Source organism: Pithys albifrons, chromosome 4, assembly GCF_047495875.1.
Source record: "Pithys albifrons albifrons isolate INPA30051 chromosome 4, PitAlb_v1, whole genome shotgun sequence".
Classification (NCBI taxonomy): domain Eukaryota; kingdom Metazoa; phylum Chordata; class Aves; order Passeriformes; family Thamnophilidae; genus Pithys; species Pithys albifrons.
This window is the reverse complement of record NC_092461.1, coordinates 71,288,672-71,312,328: the sequence shown is the minus strand read 5'-3', so window position 1 is coordinate 71,312,328 and position 23,657 is coordinate 71,288,672.

Genomic DNA, 23,657 nt, shown 5'->3' with positions numbered 1-23,657 from the left:
GTCTTTATCACCCAGAAAAATCCTCATGAGATGCCTGCTGCTTGTGCAAATAGCCAGTTCTTCCTAAACTTAACTGAGTGAGAAGACCAACTAGCAGTTCCAGGAACAATTTTCTTTTTTTCTTTTCTTTTTTTTTGTTGTTTTTTTTTTTTTTTTGGTAGAGAAAAAGATAGGAGCCTCTGCTTTAGCTAAAAGTGTATCTTTAACGCACTCTAAGAACATCTGAGGACTCTGTTGTTGCTGTTACAGGAGCATGTGGATCTGTCAACCAGTGTGTATCCTAACAAGTTAATGAGTATAGGAAAGGTATGCTCTTCAGAGAAACTGGGATTTAAACAGACAAATCATGCGCAAAATGAAGAAGCAAAGAGTAGGTCCTTATTTCATGATCAGGGATCTGATATAGAAAGACACTGAATAAATTTCCTCAAACATTTCAAAATAAGTCACCACTAGTCTAAGAAAAATCTTGATGTGGATTATAAGAAATAACAAAATTAGTATAGCCAGCAGGACCAAGAAAGTTATTGTCCCTCTGTACTTGGCACAGGTGAGGTTACACCTTGAGCGCTGTGTCCAGTTCTGGGCCCCTTGCTACAAGAAAGACATTGATGTGCTGGAGTGAGTCCAGAGAAGGGCAACGAAGCTGCTGAAGGGTCTAGAGAGTAAGTTGTATAAGAAGTGGCTGAGAGAGATGAGTTTATTTAGCTTGGAGGAAAGGAGGCTCTGGGGAGACCTTGTCTCTCTCTGCAACTACCTGAAAAGAGACTAGCAAGGTGGGGACCAGGCTGTTTTTCCAGCCAAGAAGTGATAGAACAAGAGGACATAACCTCTTGTTGTGCCAGGGGACAGTCAGTTTGGACATTAAGAAGAACTTCTTAATGGAAAGGGTTGTTAAGCATTAGAATGGAGTGCCCAGGGAGGTGATGGAGTCACAGACCCTGGAGATGCTCAAGAAGTAATCAAACATGGCCCTTTGTGCTATTTGTCAAGGTGATGATCAGTCAAAAGTTGGACTCAATGATCCTGGCGTGTAACCCTGCAATAATTTTGTAAAGTAGCTTCATGGAAATTTATGAGAATTTGGAAATGAGGATTTATCATTATTTAACATTTTATTATTCTTTTGTCTATCTCGGAGTCTGTATTAAGCCTTGCTGATTACTGTTGATTACGTATTTAAAGCCTTGCTGCTGTAAGCAAACACTGATTCATCCAAGACAGTGAAGCAAAACTCACTGTTCATGCAAACAATATGGTTATAATGAATTTCCTTTTGCAGTGAGCAGAAGGGGAATAGAAAACTTCCAAGTGTGGTTTTTGCTGTGACTTTTAAAAATATTTGAGTAAGGAATTCTCAGTTTTCTTTCAATGTAACAAAATATCAATGTTTCATTGAGTCCCCACAAAACTGCAAAGATAAATATTGCTACCCTGTTCTCAGAAAACATTGCTGAAGTCCATGTTCTGTATGCTGTGCAGATCATTAGAAAACTGAAAAATACTACTTGGCAACAACAACTTTTCCTGAACTGCCCTTTTAGGGCTCTCTCTTTCATGGGCAGATGATATAGATGCTTACTTGATGTGTGGTAACTTAACGTTGATTTCTGCTCATTCTCACAATTAAGAATGCAGAAGGTTTTTTAAAAAAACAACAAAGGAAAGCAATTTATTCAAGTTGATGTGGAAAGTATAGCAGATGACTAGGAATAGACTTATGTCTCAGTTACAAAATAATTTTGTTATGGTGTAGGAATGGAGTTGAACTGGAGTCCATACTGATATGAAAACCTCCTGTCACTGCCAAGAGTTTTAAGAACTGTTTCTAAGCAAAGAATTCATTATTGTTCTATTTTGGTCACAATTATGGATGTAGAAAAGTAAATAATTCACACTAGGAACACATATTTTTTCTTTTTCACAGTCCCTTTCTGTTGTCTGTTAACTTTTATGTGCATTTTGTGTTTGTTCCTTACACCTCTCTTACATAAACTTAGCTTGGGTGTCTCACATGACACTGAATTGGATCATAGTGGCAGCAAGATATTGGGAGCTGTCAACTGTGTAAAGTATGGCAGACAAATAGGAAACTTGCTGCCTTTGTAGTGGTTTATACCTGAAGTGTGCTTGGCATGTCTGCCTAATTTCCAAGGGAAACATATAGTATGGTATGGCAGGCAGGCATGGTCACAACAGATTACAGTGAGGTATGTCATTTCAGAGCATGCAATTTCCTCTCTGAGTAATTTTTCAAGAAAGGATGAATCACTACACCCTCTTTTTTAACTGTGGTTCTGCCTCTGCATATCAATGCCATGACTAGATCTGAGGTGGATGCACCTTTTTAATGTTAACAGGACGTGAATTCCACACACTACAGCAGAATGCTGGCCCCTTTGCAAAGTTCGTGGAAGAAAACATGCAAAGTATATTCACAGCTTTCAAAAGTGCTCAGCAAAAAATAGAGGATCTTGGTCATGAAAAAGAAATGAAAATAAAATTACTAACCTGTTTTGTCTTGCTTTAAATTTGTCATGTGAAGAGCTGAAGAATTCTCTCTCACACAATCGTTCAGGGAACCAGATACAAACTCTGCTAACCTGCTCTATCAAATGACACATTGGCAGCATGATTACTGTTTTCAAATGTCTCTATTTCCCAGTAAAAGCCCAAATAACTAGCTCTTTCACTTGGCACAGTCTTTTTTGTTTAGATTTTAAAGAATTTTCTGTGTCACTAAAACTCTCTATGGGGCTGGAAACTTTGACATATGACATCAGGGGTTTTTTTGCAGCATTTCCACAGAAAGGTAGTAGCAATTCCCAGTGGCAACTTCCCAGTACAGAGGGACTACCTCAGTGGATAGCTCATTTGTTATGCAGCATCTGGGATTCTTTTCAGCATCTCCAATTACCGGACTGATCCAACTTCCATTAATTTCAAGTATAAGGTTCCCATGACTTCAGTGGGGACCAGAACTAGATCCTAAACTCTCTGTTGATACCAACCACTGGAACAGAAAGTGGACGATGTTGCAGAATTTTGTGTAGAACAAAACAGAACAGAAACTCTATGTTCATATGCTATAAATGATAGACAATGCAAATATGTGATGTTACTGAGGGTTTTTTTTTTTTGTTTGTTTGTTTGTTTGGGGATTTTGTGGTTTTTTTTTACAGTGCTTGATGTCTAATATAGTAAGGAAAATGACTTAATAGTCTCAGGATTATGAACTGTACATTGTCATACCATTTTCCTACACTTGTGAAAGGACAGTAGCTATTAACATTCTGATGCCTTTATGGTAAATCAATGCCAACAGAAAAAGACAGCTCCATTAGAAACAAATTGGTGTAACATTATATTTAGGGACAGGTATTTGCAGTGCTTTGGAGGCACCATTTCAATACAAACTGTGATTATATATGATATTTAGGAATCATGACTTGTCGCTTGTAAAGAGAGATCCTGTTATTGAACAAAAATTGTCATAAAACTCACTTTGTTTAGGGACAACCTCAAAGTTGAGGCTGGCTTTTAAGTACTGTCTTAAGGTATGCAGCTACAGCCCTGCTGCTTATTGGTAAAGTATAGAATCATAAGCAGTGGCAGAATTACCCTTTTTATAATGTCCTTGGGACACAAGCAATGTCATAATTGTAAAATGGTGTACTTACAAGCTTAACACATGCAGTATAATTTTGGTTTGATGTACACTGTGTAGGAAAAGATTATGTGCATAATGAGAGTGAAGTCATCTACTACTCGGACAGAGAATGTCTTGCCAAGTGAGCTTCCCTCCCACAGGGATAATTCAGAGTACAGATGGGTGAAATAGTTTGCCCAGAGTCTGTTCTTGAGAAAGGCAGAGGATTTTTGCTCATCTAGATATTCAGGTTAATTTCAATGCATTACTTTTCCTAGGGGAAAAAAATATGACAAACAAAACACACAAAGTCAACAAACCAAAGCAAAAAAACCCCAAACCAAGCTCAAACCCAAAAGCTTTTTTATCTTTTTAAGAAACATCAGTGTTTTGGAGCCTTGAGAAATGCAATAATCATAACAAAAATGTGGACTTCAAAGTACTAGCTCGCACCCTGGAAACAGAGGAGTGCAAGTGGGAGTTAATCATGATCTGGTTGTTCTAAAGAAAACCCTGGTCTTGCCTGCTTATAAAGTAAATCTTGAGTTGGATTGTCCCAAAACATGCTGGTCTTCTCTTTAGTTATTAGGGTTCAGTCACTCACCTGCGAAAGCAACTATGTGGCCCAGTTCATACCAGGGGACTTTTTATTTTAGCTAGAGTCTAAAAACTTCCTGCTTTACACTATTCTCTGAGCTCTGGCTTTGATCCACAAACCAGGAGAGAGACTAAGTCTCTTTCTCTGCCCTTTAGGGCACTTCAGGAGCATCCTCATTGCAAGTGACCCTCTCCTGAGGCAGCAATGTATACTCATGTGGGTCCTGTTGCAGGCTATGCAGTGTGGGAGAAGGTTAGTGTACATTTGCTTCCACATTATGTACTGTAGGCTTATGTTATTGTATGGAAAACTGTTAGGAAGGTTATAGAGACCATCTGCAAAATTCAGGTCCAGGCCTGGCTTCGTATTTCAAATGTGCTAAATCCAAGGCTGTTCAGAGTAAAAATTTTTGCTCTGGTTTCTCACTGCTCTTTGCCTCTTTCTGTATGTGTGTGTGTATGTGTCCTGGTTTGGGCTGGGATAGAGTTTATTTTCTTCCTAGAAGCTGGTACAGTGGTGTATTTTGAATTTAATATGAGAATAATGTGGATAATACACTGATGTTTTGGTTGTTGCTAAGTAGTGCTTACTCTAAATCAAGGACTTTTCAGGTTCCCATGCTCTGCCAGTGAGCAGGTGCACAAAAATCCAGGTGGGAGCAGGGCCAGGACAGCTGACCTGAACTTGCCAAAGGGTTATTCCATTCCACAGAACATATTGCTCAGTATATTAACTGGGTGGTGTTGACTGGGAGCAGCTGGTCATGGCTGAGGGACAGCCTGGGCATCAGTCAGTAAGGGGTGAACAATTGTACTGTGCATTACTTTTTTTCTCTTGGGTTTTATTCCTTTCTCTCTCTCCTTCTCATTATTATTACTATTATTAGCTTAATTTCAATTATTAAACTGTTTTTATCTCAGCCTGCAAGTTCTACCTTTTTAATCTTGATTTTCCTCCCCATCCCATGTGGAATTGAGGGTAGTGACTGAGTGGCTGTGTGGGGGTTAGTTGCTGACTGGAGTTTAACCATGTCAGGATGAATGTACCAGACCGTCCATAAAGTGTACAGGTTTGTGTATCCTATTTATGTCACATTCAGGCATAAGCCCCTCTGTGTGGATGCAGTGAACACCTTAAATGCAGAGATGCAGTAGCATTTGTTCTTCCTATTATAGAAGCAATTGTGTCCTCTTTGCTCTCTATGCGGCTTAGCATAAGACAGGAGATGTATAGACTGTCACATGACAGCCATACCCAATCCTCACTTCTTCTTTTAAGCAAATTACTTTTGCAGCAGAACCAACAGGTAGACAGTTTCTTTGAACAAAAGAAAAGGGCTCTTCAGAGGTAGCCTTAGGAGAGCCCGTGAAGCAGAGGAGGTGGCAACATGGGGGGGGGGGGGGGTCGGGTGTGGGGGGGCAAAGCCATGGACTCCTCCACAGAGGACCATGCCAGGCAGCACAGCACAGCCAGGCAGTGTTTGCTGAAAGAGCAGGGTGGCTGCTGCTTGCCCCTTTGCTGTCTCTGGCTCGCCTCAGTGGCGGAGGTGAAAGCAGGAGGGGATGTGGCACAGCTGCCTCACCAAGTATCACCACTTTCAAATTCCACTTCTTATCTCAGCCCTTCTTCCTTGTTGCTAATTACCACCTACTCCAAGATGTCAAGAACATACTCCCAGGAATAAACTGCTAGATAAACAAAGCCCAGACAAACATCAAAGCTTAAAACAAACTGATAAGTCCCTTTGATTGATTTTAAGGGTCGGTGGGCAGAGGTGTGTTTGGATTGGAAGGTGCAAATGTTGAGCGGAGCAGCACCTGCTGCCTTGTGATCTGGCCAAACCATTTGGCTTGAAAAGGCCAGGAGATAGGGAGTCAGAAATCCATTTGGAGTTACAAAAGCAGCGGGGGAGGCTTAGATGAACAAAGGGGCTCTCCAGGCATGGTCGTGTGCTGCTTTTTGTCAGCTTGGTATCACATTCCCTGCCCCAGCGTGACAGACAAATGCCAGGCCAGATGATGTGATATGATCAGCCTTGCTGGGATGAGGTCTGTACCTGTATTATATTATGGCAGCAGATGCTAATTCAATACAGGGGCAAGTGCAGAGTAAACCAAAGCTCCAAAGGCTCAGCAAAAGTTATTTCCAGGTACCTGTGGCAGCAGGCAGAATGGGAGTTTTTCAGACACATGGACAGGGCTGGGATGTGTCTGTGTGTGGACTGAGCAGTGTGAGAGATGGTCAGTTGGAGACAAAAACATATGTGTGACTGCAGACTTCCTACACCCCTTCCTGGGGTCTCACAGGCTCACAGACTTGCTCTGCAGAGACTGTGCTTACCTCCGATGATGAAGGAACAGGAATCCAGCTCATGCCTATTAAACCATAGATTAGCAGAGAAAGCTTACAAAGACCTAAATATTCCCAAGATCAAAGTGATATAATTTACTGTGATAAAGCAGAATATCTATCCCTCTCTTAAGTCCCAGTGCTGCAAAAATACTTCCATGCTCTTAACTACACACATACAGTAATGCCACTGTTACTGACGGTCCCTCCATGTGCTCAGTTAAGCAAGCAGAATCCAAGGACTCAGGCCATATCAGCTAATTTTAAATGATTCTATTTCTGTCTGAGTGTGCCTAGGGGTGTTTCAAATGCTGCAGTGATGAGCTGAGGTGGCTCTATACCATTTGTGCTTCAGCATTTCTAATGGCACCTCTTCAGCAGTGAGAGCCATTGTAGTGGAAAGAAACATAGCATGGCAGGGAATTCTGCTTTGATTGTTGAGTGTTAGTTATGAAAAAAAAATCAGTCTACAAACAATTATTTTACTTACTTGCTTTAATAAATAAAGTGAAAAAAAAAAGAGAGAGGAGAGAAGGCTGTCTCTTCTTGGTTATGAATTTACTGTAGCTGATGGAAATTCTAATATAAAGCTCATGTTTACCAAGCTCAAAATCTCTGAAAAACCTTTCAGTTTTTCTCCCTATTTGTTAAAGTGAAAGCAAAGGAAATGAGGCTAAGAAATGATGGCTGGGTAAAAAACCAGACGGTTCATGTTACTGAAAAGTGGAGGTGGGTGGATGTTTCAGAAATGCTTGATCAACATTTGCAAAACACCAGGACCAATTTCTAGGAGAGAAGTTTACCCTCAGGAATAGTAGCAGAAAAACAACTTAAAGTAAACTACTGAAATTCTCTACTTGAATTTCATGGTAGAAATCCAGTTCTTGGTTCATCACTTACCCAGTTATAGATTGGGCAACTGTGCTTAGTGAAAAACAAGCAATGGAGGTCGAATTTCTGCAAATGAGTTTTCAAACCCATACTCATTACAGGACAGAGTGACTGATTCAGTCCTTTTATTGACATTGCCTACAATGTTTAAATGGTGTTTCAAGATACACCTCTCTACACAAGACAATGACAGTTAAAACTCCCAGGCGTGCTCCATTTCCCAGTGATTTTCATTGAAACCACTTGAAGTGTGTGCAATGACTTTAATATGACTGAAGAAATATTGATGTACATTGAAGAGATCAAGGGGGGACATGCTTTTCTGACTCTCTACTTAAAAAAAAAATAAAGCAACATCACCTCTCTGTACGTTAGACTTTCTGTCTACTGAAATGGCACAGAAGGAAGATCTCTGAGGGCTTTCCTGTGCCAATAGGCATGATTTATAGCTTCAACACTATTTATTTTACTCTAAGGGAGGAGAGGAGGGAGGGGATGGGTCTGATGATACATAAAGAAACATTATTTCCCAAAGGCAGATTTTATTTCTTTAACAATTTATAAAGCTCCAAAAGTGAAATATCACTATTTTGGGATGGTATTATATATCAATGAGTTTAGCAGCTGCCAGGCTTATGCATGTATTTTGTACTGAACATGCAGTACAAAGCGTATTCATTCCACATTGGTAACAGTGTCTTTATTGTCATTTTTCAGTAGATCACCAAATTTTGATCCTAAAAGACAGACTATGCACTGAGAAATGTCAAAAGCAAACTTGTATAATAAGCAAACACAACTCTACCTCCACTAATCACCCTACTAACTGACTCAGCTACTGCATTTGACTTATTCTGCTGTTCAGCAGGAGCAGATCTGATTACCAGAGATCTGTTCCTTCTGCTGCCATTAAATATGTAGGTATATAAATGTGACCAAACCATAAATATATTGATAAAAATTATTTTTGAAGTCTAGTGAGGGAAGGTGGATATGTACTTTGGGAAAGATAGAAAAAAACAAATATTTTGACTCTTACTGTAGTTGTGCTAGCTCTATAGCCCCTTATAGAATATTTATAGGAAGTACTTGGATTTACACAAAAGATACAGAAAGGCTGCTTTAAGGGGAAAACTTAGAGATCAGCAGAGTTAGTTTTTCTAGTAGAAGATGGGTTCTTGAAGCCAAGGCCCAACTACTGAGAGGTCTCAAAATGGTAAAAATGATTGTATGCAATCCACAGGTCACTGCATGAACACTTTCTGTCTTAATGCTACTAAATATGAAAACAGAAAGCTTTCTCCTCTTGAGGTTTATGGGAACCTGAGGTAGATAAGAATTTACTTCTCTTCTGGAAAGTAGAGATATATGTTTCAGTTTGGGATTTTACATATAAAGGATGACAGAAACTTTCAGAGGGTTTCTGCAGCCCCTCTTTTAAAAGGGGCTCTGTAGTAATTGCCTGCATTAGCTATGTTTTCATCTCTCAGAGCATAGTAGAGGTGAGAAAGGATATAACTCTTCTGAGATACACACGCTGCTCCCCTGTGCATTTTCTCTCTTAGTTTTGTTTGCATTGAAGAAAAATCTAGTTTTCAGTTCTGTGGCTACAAAGCCTTTACTGTCATCAGAATCAGTGTATTTTCCTTAGGCAAAGACAGAAGAGACAATAGAAGGGCAATATATAGAGTATGCATTGTTACAGCCTCAGTGGGGACTTCTGGTATGGGGATGATTACAGAAATACAGAGTGAGGCAGAGCCATATTATTCTCTGAGAATGTCCTGGGACTCCAGAATGCTCTTGCAGACACTAGTGCCTTTTTCATTGCTTTAATTGGGTGCTAGCTCTCTTGATTTAGCTTGTTATTATAGGATTTTTTTATTTATTTGCTTAGAATTAATTTAGTCCAGAGTTTGCTAAAGACTCCACATGTTCACTTGAGATGCTGCAAGATTCAGAAGACGAGAATCAAAAGTTTGCCTGATATTAATATCACTGGTGCTCCAGGGCTTTGAAAATTGCTTGTTGTGGCAGTGAAATGGGGAACAGCTTCACTCATTTCTGATGGAGCTTGCAAAGCAGAAGTCTGCTGATTTTTCAGTTCCTAAGAATGTCTGCATAGTTTGTTAATCCCTGGAAGCGGGGAGTCAGCCTTTAACAACAGCAGGGGGGACTGGACTTCTGGTGTTTGCTAGCTCTGAAACTGGGATTTAGCCAGATTATTCTTCATTTCTCACAAAAGGGGAGTTATAGTTCTTGTTGAAGCCAAATGACAGTTATGGGAGCTGAGACTTCCATTTACTACGTACAACAGCAAGGCTAAGAGGAAGTCATGGCTGCCAGATGTTTGTTTTACATAATCCAGAGGATGCAGATGTCTTTCTTCAGCAACGGATGTTCTGTGATATTCCTTAAAGATTGGTACCTAAGGAACTGTCTCTAGGTTGTGACATGGACTATGTCTGAGCAGAGTGGAGTAAGGAACACTTTTCTCTTTGCAGGTTACCTGAAGCGGGTTGGATTTTAGGGTGAAAGAATAGCTAGGACTAGGACTTTGTGCCTGATTACTCCTACCCCAGAGAAGGTGGGTGGGAGAACAGAACAGAATAGAACAGAAAATTTCAGTTGGAAGGGACCTAAAACAATCATCTGGTCCAGCTGCCTGAATGCTTCATGGCTGGCCAAAATTTGAAGTATATAATTAAGGACATTGTCCCAATGCCTCTTAAACACTGACAGTCTTGAGACATCAACCGCCTCTCTTGGAAGCCTGTTCCAGCATTTTGACCACTTTTTCTGTAAAGAAATTCTCTCTAATATCTAGTCAGAGGAGTATAGGCTGTAAGAAAGAAGAGTTTGAGAGAAGGTCAGTCTTGGTATAGCTGTTAGGCTGCAAGAGTAGCATCTCTGAAATCAGCTCTGTTAATAAAGAGCCACTTAAAGAACATGGCTTTTTTATTTATTATGTCCTACTCTTGTGTCCTAAGGTTGGAAAGAAAGTAGACACTAGATTTTGAAGTCAAACAAAACACTGCCTACTTACAGTAAAATGTGTAAGAGGGAGAGATGTGAGACTGATGGGTTTCCTAATAAAACTGTCCTTTGCATCACAGAAGAATTTGCAGTCTCTGTAAAGAGTCAAGGAGAGGAGTTAGAAATGAAACAGTGGAATAAAACAAGCCACAGATGCCATAAAGGATACATAGAATTCAGACCATTAGGGTGTTGGCTGTCAAAGTACTGTGAAGAGAAACCTAGCTGCAATCTGGAAAAAAAAGAAGGAATGTGAATGGCAAAAAAGACAAATATTTATTCTGCTGGCAACAGGGCTGCATGGGTGACAAAGTGAACAGATTTCTCTGAGTGCTGTAGGCTACATCTGTACTAGTCATGCACACACACACACACACACACACACACACACACACACACGCACGCACACACATATGAGATCAAGGCTTGAGAAGTGCCTGGTGATTGTTCAAGTGGTTCAGTTGTTTGCATGGTCTCTGCTATTGCGCTGGCAATATCAATAGCAACAAAAATTTTCCACATAATCTCTGCATGTGAGTTAGGTGATAGCACAAAGCATCCTGGATGCAGCAACCCTGCTTTGCTGGAAAAATGAATCTTGCAACCATGCTGTTAGAATAATGTAACTCAGAGAATAGTAGGGATCCTCTGACATTGCTGACAACTGTGCATGATCCTGCTTATAATTTCATTGATGCTTGCTGTAAAACTGTTTAGGTTCTTCTTTCTTTCCTTCAATGTATAAATTTTTTTTAAAATTTCCATTATATTATAGAGCTATATTATAGGCCCAACATAATCCCAGTGGTTACAGTAAATGGGAGTATTAGACTGGGAATTAATGTGGCCAAGTGCAAGCAGCTTACAATAAAAACATCCTGTGTCCATAGGCAGGCATACACCATCAAGAAACTAATGAAAAAAGACATTGGAGCTATTAGGAGCACTGAGCTAGAGTGTGGACCTTGTGCTAGGAGAAATGATAGCACTATGTATGCGGGAATGCGTGTGGCATGACCTTAGACAATAGTCATAATTAGAAAAATAATTTAAATTAGCTGACACACAAGAATGACATGTGACTTATTGTGTAGAAAGCTAGGGAGCTCCAAATCTTTGTGAACTTCATTGGACTGTGCTCCTGTTCAACACCAAAATATCCTCAACGTGAAAAAGGAAGGACAACTGTCACCCTGGTTTTCACCCAACATGCAAAGACAAAGAAAGCATGTATTGGAGGAGGTGAAGGAGAATTCTTCTTCATGGTGAGCTGAAGATAGAAACACATTGGACGTGTAGACAGTGAGAATACAGTTTCATTAGCTCCAGAGAAGACTGGTCAGAAACAACTGTCAGTTCTGTAATGAAGGGGTAACAATACACCTGTTGAAACAAGCACAGAACTGGTCAGAAAACTTGTGCTTCTGACGCTAGACATCTGTTGACTTCTGAGAGACTCCAGCTGCACTCTGAAAAATGTAGAGTGTTTAGGAACTAAAGGGTGGGAAGAAGTTCAGTGATTTATAAGGATGCCTACCTTATCTTTCTAGATTCTCCACAGGCTTATCAGAAGCCTGTGAACTCTTGAGACAGTTAGCACATAGTGGGCGTATGGTGAGATACCAACAAACAGGCATTTGAAGGAGTTAAGAAAAATGTAAATGATACATCGGGCTTTAAGTGCTATCAAGCAAAGCAGCCTTGGAACTGTGGTGGCTATGTCTACATAGACACACATCTAAGTAACTGAGATTGCTCCTTCAAACCATGCACCACAAATTTATGCACAAAGCAAAACCCATCCAAGGCATACTCTAGTGTCTACAGTGTCGATCCCTCTCCCTTAAATGTCTACAAGAAACTCTTACAAGTTTTTTCCTTTGAAATTTAAGGGAGATCAAATATATGTCATGTCTATAAAAGTTACAAGCCTTTAGGGGAAAAAAAGAGTCAACAAGGTTGTTTCAGCTAATGTAAATCTGATTCTTTATTGTGCCAACCCAGGCTGAGGGTAAGGTGGACTGTGCAGGTGTAAGTGAAAAGCAGATGTGTTTGTTGGAGTGGCTTGCAGATGAACAAAGTGTTGTGATGCCCTTGTTCAGGATTTGTGTCCTGATTAATTTTTAAGTGCACCTGGCACTAGAAGGAGAGAAGGCTTGGACTCTGGTATTGAAGGCTGGCCAGTGTTCGTGGAGGGCTAGACTTTCAAATGCTTATCTCCGGCATTGCAGAAACAAAAGTCTTTGTGCATGTGGGCATAAGATGATTTTAAACACCTTTTAGAACTGAAGAGCAAGGAAAGATGTTGTATGGATACACCTCATGTGGGTTTTTAATTGGTGGCCACAGAAGTTATCACTAGAGTTCTGAGACACACAGAAAGACATATGTTATTATTGTAATGGATGAAATGGCTGAGATTTTGGAATACAGAAATCCAATTACTTCACCATCAGGTGGAACATGAACATCATCGTAATCCATTAGAAAGCAATATGAATAAGCTGATACTAAATACATCAAAACACCTCTCCTGTGTAGTTTAAACTACATTGTTCGTGAAGGAACAAGTAAAGCTTATGAGTATTTTGAGGGCTGACATAGAAATATGCAATATATCCTACTATGAGTACAAGGCAGCTGGGACCCTGAAACTGAAGAATCTCTGAGTATGCTACAGTACCTTTACATCCTCATGAGACACTTCAGGCAGCTGAAACAAATGTGCTCAGAACACTGATATGACTCATACTCCAGCATTAATTACTTCATAATAAAGACCACAGGATGTTACTGTTTGGTGAGTAGCATCTTCGGTGTGCAACACATGATCCTGAATGCAGGGGGCCAATCATACTGTTTGATTTAGGGTAATCATGAAAGCTTAAATGAAAATGTCGGTCTTCCAGAGATGAGCCAGGATACATACTCAGTGGTCAGACATGAAAGGCATACGTAGAACAGTATGCACAGTGCAAAGTGCTGGCAGCAGCAGGAGATTTCTGTCTGATGACATTCCAGACAAACGCTGTGAAGTGCTCTGTTCATACTGAAGAGCATGAATTGCATTGTTAGAATAAATTATAACCCAATTTCTAAATGCTGGATTCTCTTTTTAGATGAAATCTTTATCTTAAAGGGCTATTTTCCCCACTAGTTATAATGTAGTACTTTAAATGACTGCTGGAAAGAGCATAAGATGACTACCAACTTTCTGCACAGGGAAAGCTGGGCAGAAATTTTGACTCACAGGTGTGTCACTAAATTATTCTGCCAGCCTAAATTGTTCCTCGGGTGATGCAGTCTGAGCACCACACCTGTCTAAGGGCTGTGCCTGCACAGATGAAGAAATATGAATCCAATTAGTTTATAAAGAGAAAAAGATTGAGAGGGGAGAGAAATTGTTTTTTCTCAGCATACATACGCATGAAAGAAGGAAGCCTCAGGAAGTCAGAAGAGCTGGTTAAGGAAAAGGACAATACTGTCACAGGAATAACTGTTCAAAAACTGAACATGAATACATTCAAACTGGAAAATTAGAATGAGTTTCTTAACAACAAGGAATAGAGCGGTAAAAGTGAAGTCCTAGTGTAGTCAGTAAGAGTTCTATCAACTAAGGAAGGGACTTAATTTTCTAAGTTTTCAGGAGACAGATTCACAGCTTCAGGATTCCCTTTTCATCCTACATTCCTGTATTTTCAAAAAGGAAATACTAAGGATTGCATTCAAATGTGCTAACTGCAACTCTCTAGAGCTGTAGATATTCCTGCCAAGGCTGGGCTGTAATTGGGATATTTATATGTACAAATGACCACTTGTGCAGCTATGTTCTGTTTTGTGCAACTGTGTGGCTTGCATTTACGGAAGTGGTTGTGCATTCAAATAGATTTGCACAGTGCTGTGTGTACAGAACCTATGCAAGCTGTGAGCAGCTTAAAAATATCTAGGAGTGAATAGATTAAAAAACTATGTTTGCCATAGCTATTAGTTTCATTGCTGAGTCCATCAACTCTTAAGAATTAACATATGATATATGGGCATTAATGAACTTATCTGTAACATATTGTCAATAAAGAAATAAATCTTTTAGTGTTTGGGATTTTCCCCCCAATTTTTCTTTTAAAAGATTGATTGTGGGGAAGTTCTCTCTCAAGACTGATCAGATGACTTTCTAAAAAATAAACATTTTCTGACGTATCTTTTTTTTTTTACCAAACCAGAAAAGAAAATCTTGATGCTATCCTTTGGGGAAATGCAGGCTTAAAATGTTACTTCAGCTAACCCCAAAGTCATTGGGAGTGAAGGTCTGAAATCTCATGGGCTCCAGTTTAGCAAAAGACTTTAGCACATCCTTAACATTAAACATGTGGGCCGTGCCTTTGAAGTTAGTAAGTGTACTCACATGCTTTCATCTGCTGCTGGACTGGGCTTTGACCACCTGTTTTTTATCTCACCAGGAGAGACAATCCAGTCACTCCTGATATCACCTTACTTATGCTAGTGGTTCCTGAGCTGTCAGTAGGAGAGTAGGACCACTGTGCATGTAAGCCCTGCTCAATTCAGACAATTTTAATCCCACCAGTAGCACTTGAAGTTTTGTACTGTTTGTACTGTTTGGCATTCTGCTTGGGCTTTTTTTTTTTTTAATTTTGACTGATAATCGTGTTTGAACGGCACTGCTCTGGGGATTCCGGTACTCTTCCCCTCAAAAAGCCAGACAGACTAGTTATTAAGCACTCATAATTGCAGGCAGTCCAAGACACAAATTAGCTTATCCATTGTAAATACATTTATTCACTTGTTTGAGTCAAGCTTCCATTATTGTTTTTTCTTATACCTACAGGAGGGAACAGAAATCAACTCACTGAGCCCCTCTAGCTTGCATATTCACTACTTTTTCTTTCATAGTGCCAAAATACTCAAATTGTATTTTCTTCCTCAGTCTGCAAAGAAAATAACATAATGGAAAATTAACACCAGTGAAAAATCTAGTGCATATAAATGCAATCCAATGAAGAATATTTATTTTGAGTGTCCAGTGATATGACTGCTAATTTCCTCTTCTGGGGCCCAGACTCTGAAAGTACCTTTTTTTGGGGGAATGGCTGTGTGCCACTGGCTGGTATCACTGCCTGTTTGTGCCCTTGTGCTGCTTACGGCTTGCCAGCTCCAATATTTTCCTGTATTGACAAACAGAGTCCTTGACCTACTTTTGGAGACTGAGGTCTGATTCCCTTGCCAGACTGATATTGAGACCAATATAGTTTTATTGCATTTGTTAGAGTAACTACTGCATGTAAAGCAGAGAGAAGATAAGACAAGAAAACTACTGGAGGCAACAAATGGGGTTTCACTAATAATGTTTTGGGGTTTGGAGGCAGTTCCTTGTTCTCTGTTGTGCTGCTGCTATCAGGTTGCACACTGATTTCTACATCCTGACATTGGCAGAGTGATTTCTAATTTTACTGCCTAGAAAACATCAGTGAAAAGGAGTGAATTTTCACAGAAGAGATTCAGGATATTTCCATTTCTTCTATGTTTATGAGAGGAAATGACCATTTTGTTCGGCATCAAATTTGCAGATGGTCCCTGGAACATTGTTCTTGAAAAATTTGTAAAGACAATATCTCATTTTCTAAATCTACATTTTCTAGGAAGAAGTAGTGCAATACTGGGCTACAGAAAGTAACCTGCCTGAGTGGGAAAAGTAAAAATTATATTAAGAAAAAAAAGAAATAAGCAAAAAAAAAAAAGAAATAAGAGGGAATCCACTTATGAGAAGAGAGCATGACCTGTGGGTTTTCTCATGTCAAAGTTCTGTTTTATAATATTCTGTTGTTTCTTGTGGCTGAAATGTCAGTCATCAGACATCATCTTCTCATAAACAAATCATAAGATAAAGATTAAATGTTAGCTTATTTTTAGAATTACTGGGTTAAGAAAAACAACCATAATGGAAAAACAGCAGTGAAAAAACAGACCTTTGAAGCTCATCTGGCTCTTTTTTTCATTTTACATTTTAAAGCTTTGTTAGGGAAATTTTTGGTTTTAGAAACTAAATGCCAGTACATTGTGTTGATTTAAACAACACACTCATCCATAATCCCCTGTGCTGATAGTGTAAGCAGAATTAGAATTGTATCTCAAAGCTAGCTCTAAACTAGCAATCATTTAATCTCTTCATGCCTCTGTTGATTGCCATCCTCCTGATTTACATTGCCAAGACATGAAATACTTCTGTCTCATGGCAGTCATCTTAATTGAGAAAGCAGAAGCACAGGGAAGACATTGGCTCAAGAAAATGGAGACAAGGTATGAATTTCCCATAATTTTGGATGCTGGTTATAAATGCTTTTCCTCTTCTGAACTTTGACTTATGGTTGGAAAATCATTACAGCAAGTAGATGTAGATGCCTTTCTGTGGATATTACATGACTGCTGGGTTCCCCTTCTAAATCCTTCCTTAGAGTTTCAGCCAATCTCTGTAATCATTTCTAGTCAGTCTCATAGCTTTTGTGTCCAAAAGATGGACTAGAGGATCCACTACAGTATCCCTACAGTGTAATGGTGATGTGTCAAATCAAAATATAGTGTCAGATTCCTTCCAGTTTTCATGGCACTTTATAGAAAGTATGTTTACTCTCAAAGTAGTTTGCTATTTCTGAAAAGTGCTGGCATGAAAGACATCTTGATTCAAGCCTTCGACCACATAAGAGAAATAAAATGCTTAGCAGTAACACAGCTACAGCTGGCCTGTCTATAGTAAACTAGGGATGAGAGGAAATTCAGTTTCTATGCCCATTTAATTTTTACCTTCTCCATTAGAACAGATAAGAAGGATGCTAGTTTTGGACTTACCAGTCTCATTTTAAGCCTGATATGTGAAGTCTCATGACCTTAAGCTTATTGAAGGAGCTTGACAATGAATGAACAGAAAGGCTTAGGGCAGAACTGCAGTACATTTAGGTCAAAGGAGACTGCAGACTTGTTATGAGAAAAAAAATAGTACTTTTTATTTTGCACACTGACATCCTTCCTTTGACGAGGCCCATCCACACATCTCATTTGCTTTGTTTTGTATGAGTCTGAATCATGGGTCATCTACCTCCACCACCTGCAGCTCCTTGAACGCTTCCTTCAGCGCTGACTCTGTTCAATCCTAAACATCCACTGAACTGATTATGTGACCAATGTGTCTGTTCTTGAACAGGCAGGGGTCACCAATATCAAGGCCATGCTGCTGAAAACACAGCTGCGCTGGGCAGGGCACATCCCCAGGATGGAGGATCACTGCCTCCCGAAGATTGTGCTCTATGGTGAACTCATCATCGGCTGCCGCATGAGAGGAACCCCGAAGAAGAGATACAAGGACTCCCTGAAACAACACCTCAGCTGTGGCCATATTGACTGCCACCAATGGTCCACTCTGGCCTCCAACTGGGATTCATGGAGACACACAGTTCACGATGCTGCTGCTTCCATTGCAAATGAATGTGGAGGTAGTCTGGAGGAGAAAAGACAACACAGAAAGAACCATTTCTCACCAATATCACCTAACGAGATGTTCCGCTGTGCCTTTTGTGACCGGACTTGCCTATTCCGCATCGGCTGTTTCAGCCACCAGCACCCTTGCAGCAAGTGTGGTTCATGAAGCCTAGCCATGATGATGATGATGATTTGCTTTCTGAATGGAACATCATATAAAACAAGTTCATTTGCTTTGTGAAAGGAACATAATCTGAACTTCAGCCCAAGGCTGATGATATTCCACATGAGACCAAAGCTGACACTTTTTTATCATTCTTGAAAATGAACCTTTTCCCCAGTGCTTTCTAGTGTTGTTAGATATCTGTAAGGCTAAACCCACAAAATTGGCATCAGGGTACTCATATGGAAATGGCTGGAATGAAGTAAAATTAGATTTGTTTAAAAAATTCATATGATTTGGTTTCATAATATTTAGTTTTTGAAGGTTTTTTCAGTTACAAAAATTCATCAAGAGAAATGGATTACTTCCCAGGTGATTTAAGCACAAAAAATTGACATCTTAGAAAAATCAACCGACAATAATAAAAAATTTGCATCAAAGAAGTATTTAATTTTAGTATTTAAAATATTTTGTAATAACAATTCATCTTAATATCTGAATTTTGCAACTAAAGTTTTGATTAGAAAAAAATATCACCCTAAAATTCCTTTTTTTTTAAAAAACTGCTTTACTTCCAAGATATTTTCATTTTCCTCATCACAATTCTTTCCATAGTTGAACTGCAGTGATTATTTACTCTTTACCAATATGTGTTTTCTGTATCATCAATGCTTTTCTATCAAAAGTCTTCCCAAGAACTGACAATGGAGGTTAGTGAAACATTCTTTCCCTGTAGGATAACTGTTGGCTTTGTGAGTTGTCATATCTTATACAATGTCTATTCCTACATTTCTAGAATTTCTGTTTACTTTCTCTGTTTTATAAATAGATCAAAATGCTTATGTCAAGTCAGCACTATAAATTTCAAAAGGGTCAGTCAATATCTTTAGAATAAATGAAGTTAAATTGTATTTAAACCCCTAAAAGGAAAAGATGTCTATAAGCATGATATTTTTATTTGAGGAATAAAAACTATGAAGATTGTAATTATCAGTGAAGTGAGAGCCTAAATATATCCAGAAACAGCATCCTGAAGAATCTGAAATAATCTGTTTGGAAAATTACATGCAATCTTGTGTTACGATTTAGTTGGCCAAAGTTGCCTGGCTGCTTCCTGGCAATAATTGACTACAAGTCTCCAGTGTCTCACAGTGACATGATTGCCATAGTTAATTGAAGATTTGAGTAACTCATGGTAAAGAGAGGCCAACAGAAAGAGCAATTGTCTTGTGGTTGTTCTGCGGTGTAAGCTTGAAGGGCCATCCCCTTCGAATGAGTTAACACCTTGTCCCCAGAGTAAAGAAGGATAAAAATAAAGATCTGAACAGTATTGTTCCAGTTGAGTAAAATTAGAAGCCGTTTTTAACAGCCCTTGCTCTGCCGTGCTATTGTTAGAACTTGTTCACTTGCTCAAGCGTGCTGCATGACACTACAGTATGTGCTCCCTCCTCAGAGTTAAGAGCTCTTTTCTGATCGCTTTCTGGAGCCAAGAATGTGCCATATAAAATGAAACAGCTATTAAAATGTGCATGAAAAAACAATTTGCTTTGTGCCTAGTTATACCTTCAAGGTGATTTTTATCCATATATTTAATCTGAGGCTCTGTGTCTAATCAAGCACTAGAATACAAAATGGTTGTAAGCATAATAAAACCATGGCAGTAGGAAAGCCAGTGGAGACAATTCAATGATTTGCTAAAAAGTATGTCTGGATTGAAAGAGGGAAGGAGAGAGAGGAAGAAGGAGAAGAGAAGTTGAGAAAAATCCCTGTGAAACAGTGTTATTCTGTCATTCATTCAGTTTGAGTGTGGCTTTTGCACAGTTTGTGTTAGATGGTTGGGTGATCATCCCAAACACTTTACAAGAAGGAAAGTTTTTTGTACAAAATTTGCATGACCTCTAACATGGATGCTGTATTGATAACAAAGAGGACTCTGAAACAAGACCGCAGCAAAGACACTACCTCCTGTAAAGTTTTGGTGGAACAGATTCCTTCTTCCACTTACTTTTATTGAAACCATCATTTGTCTTAATAAATGTCTTACTAAACTAGTCACGGTAGAATGAGCCCAAAAGCAGAAATTTCATTCCAATATGCTTACTCTTCTGGATCTCAGTTCAACAGTTACTACCATATTTGTGTCACTAGTAGACATAATTTTTTTGTTACTGGCAGTACTGCATATACTTTGTTATCCTCTTCCTTGCAAAAACGTATACTGCGCCATGTGTTAGCAAGCTACAAAGCATTAGGGAAAGAGTTAGGAAGGTAAAAGACAACATGCACTCTTGGAAACACAGACAAAAATTTTAGGTATGGAAAAAATGCACATCCTTGCAGGAATTTATTCTTATTTCAGCGGGAGGGGGATTTTCATGTCAGCAATTCTATATTGCTGCATGCACTGAGAGAAACCTGTGGATTTAAATAGGCCTCTAGAAACTTAAGACAAGAAAGAGCAAATATTTGGTGTGTTCCTAGGGTGATAAACTTCACAGTGACATCTGAAAGTAGAAGGAAAACCTCCAATCAACACCAGCCCTTCCTTTCTCTGATCCTTTTCCTTTCTGTGAACACTCTAAGTGATGGTCTGTGGTGGCATGAGGAACTACCAACAGCACAAGCTACCTGCAAATTCCACAGAGACTCAAAACTGCAGACTTTGAAGATGCATTTGCATCTACTAACATGCCTAAATGGATTTAAATGTCCCTTCTAGAATCTGGCTTCAAGACCACAATCAGTCTTGCAGAAAACAAATTATTTAGTCTCTATTCAAAAGTGGGATAGATAGAGCAAGGACAAAATTCTGCAATACAGCCTGAATGTAATCTTGACTTCAAGGAAAAGGGCAAGATCGAGGGTCCAGAGCCCCTGGTAAGTGGCCTGAGACACTCTTTGCTTTCTGACATCCAGGTGCAAGAGTTTGCTGAAGGGTGCACTATGTCATGGTGTTGCCTCAGAACTCAAGCCAGGCCTTGATCCTCCATACTGTTGAAAAGTTGATAAAGATGATGCAGGTAGACAGTCATTCCCTCATAGCTCATTGCTTCACACAGTTCTCACTGAAGGACCAGGATCTAATCATATGTGTTTCTTACATGAATAATATATCTCCTTCTGCCCTGTACAATCCTTTATTTTACTTTGAACTTTCATTATAACACATTTTTTCACATGTGATAATTAAAACAGTAAGTACCTTTGTCTGGTTTTAAGGTTAGTAGAATTCTTTTTAGTGATATAAATTACATTCCTCTATTCTAAAAATAGCATTTGGTGGAGGGAGATCTGATTTAGTCTCTGTCTAGTATTATAAGGTCTATACAACAAGCTTTGATTTCCTCTACATAGAAGAATAACCTGGCAAAATTCAAAGGAAATGCAGCCGTTAACTGGAGGAATTTTTAAGGCATTTGCCTCTCACTTACTGAAATGTGTTAGTCCTTGGACATGGTTCTTTCTTTGAATGTGGTAATACTTAGAGCCTTGTGTTGCCTTTGATCTCATATTTTAATCATAGAAATTAGAGATGGAACAGACATATTCATTCATCTAGTCTATTTCCTGCTGCAGAAGGATTAGTCTGCAGTTTATTTTTGAGGACTTTCTAGTGCTCACATTTCTCCCTGAAATCAGTGGGAGCTCCTCACCCAGACTAAGGGCAGTGAATGTCTTATAACTTGTGAAACTCACATGGAATTGTATTTTGTACGATGTTGGGTGGCACAAGTTCTGAAAATAATGGAGTCTTCTTATACAGTTCAAAGCAAAACATCTGCTGGAGGACTAGGCATGGTTCAGTTGTTCAGGTATTATCTGAGTTGAAAGCAAAGTATATCACTATTATTTTTCTGGGCATTCAGCTTTTCAAACACAAGCGTCTTCCTGCATGCATTATCTATCTTCTCTCGGCAATGTTTTCAGTCAGCTTTTCATCTTTCTCAATGTCTTTCTCTACAGAGAACTGGTCAAATTTTTCGTCATTGTTTTTTAAAAATGCTAGACTAGTGTTTTGGTAAGAGAAAGAAGTATCCATTTTTAACCAGACAAACTGGTTGCAGTGTATTCTTGATATGGTAGCATTTAAGAAAGGATAGTCATAAAGTTTTGCATCTCTTAGGGTGAAGTTTTGGTCCTTGAGAAATTGTTAATAATTTGCCTATCATATATATTATGGAAATTAAGATAGAAGTTTTGCCTTTGAGTTTCTGGTAAAACATTATGTCTAAGGCAACGATCATGCAGTAGGGGCTGTTTACACTTCTTTTTTATTACTGAATTTGTTATAATCCCTGAATCTTTTCTCCACCCAACATTTCCCGCATTAATTGTTGTTTCACCTCAGAAGGTTCTGATGATTTGCAATATTCCCCTGGCTTCCATGATACAGTCTATCTGGCATTTCCTTTTTAGTACAGTACTCTTCAAAGTAATTAAAATATAAGCCACAACATGAAAAAGCCTGAATTCAGCTGTCAGGCATGTCTGCATATCATGGCACTGGTCCGACAGTAAGCTTCTTAAACGACGCCCTGCCACAGAGTTTCACAAGATGGAAGATTGCCAAAAAGTTTTTAATTCATATAATTTAAACTCAGTGGCATGAATGACTAACTGTGAAATGCAGAAAACTGTCGAAAGAAGTCTGAACACTTGCTGAACTACAAAATCAAATGTGAGTTTTCAGCTTCCTCTGTGGCTTGTATTTAGGCATTCTTCCTCACATAACAAAATATAGCATCTCTGGTACCTGCTGCTTATTTAATACAGGTAGAAAGTCAGTTCTTACGCTGATCCATAGCAGTGGGAACACTGCATTTTCTCTGGCAGCAGAAGAAAAAAACTTAGAACACAGTAGCAAATTTGGAACTGCCCTTGCCCTAAATATATTTTAAGTGGGCATCTAATGAGCAGGACCAAAGGAATTCTATGGAGGAGGAAGTCTTAAAATAGTGTGATTGTGAGCTGAGCTGTGCAAGGTATTTGGCTGGCTCTCAACACACAGAAGGCAAAGTGTCACACAACAGCCCAGTGTTGCTGGGCACAGGTCATTGTTAGTCCCCGCAGGAAGGGGATTAACTAGACAATTGCCTTTCTGCAGAGAAGAAACAAACTTCCCCATTAATTGCTACCAGCCTCTTCCTGTTCCAGTAGGTTACTCTGGCTTCTTTTGCTGCAAAGCCTTTGCTGTCAGAGCAGACAGTATCTGTGGGCACAGGAGGTGCTTCTCAATTAACTCTTTCTGCATTTGCTCTCCTGCATTGCAACTTGATGTGACAACACTTGCCTTTTAAAGATAACAAAAATATCTTAAGATTTACCAAGGAAAAATCAATCATTACTATTTTGCATGGCACATAACTACAGCATATACTCCTCTTCACTTTCACACAGTGTAAAGAAAAACCTATGTTTTATCATGTCTTTTTCAAAAGAAGAAAGTAACTGGTATGATATTTGGTTTATATTTTTCCACCTTACCT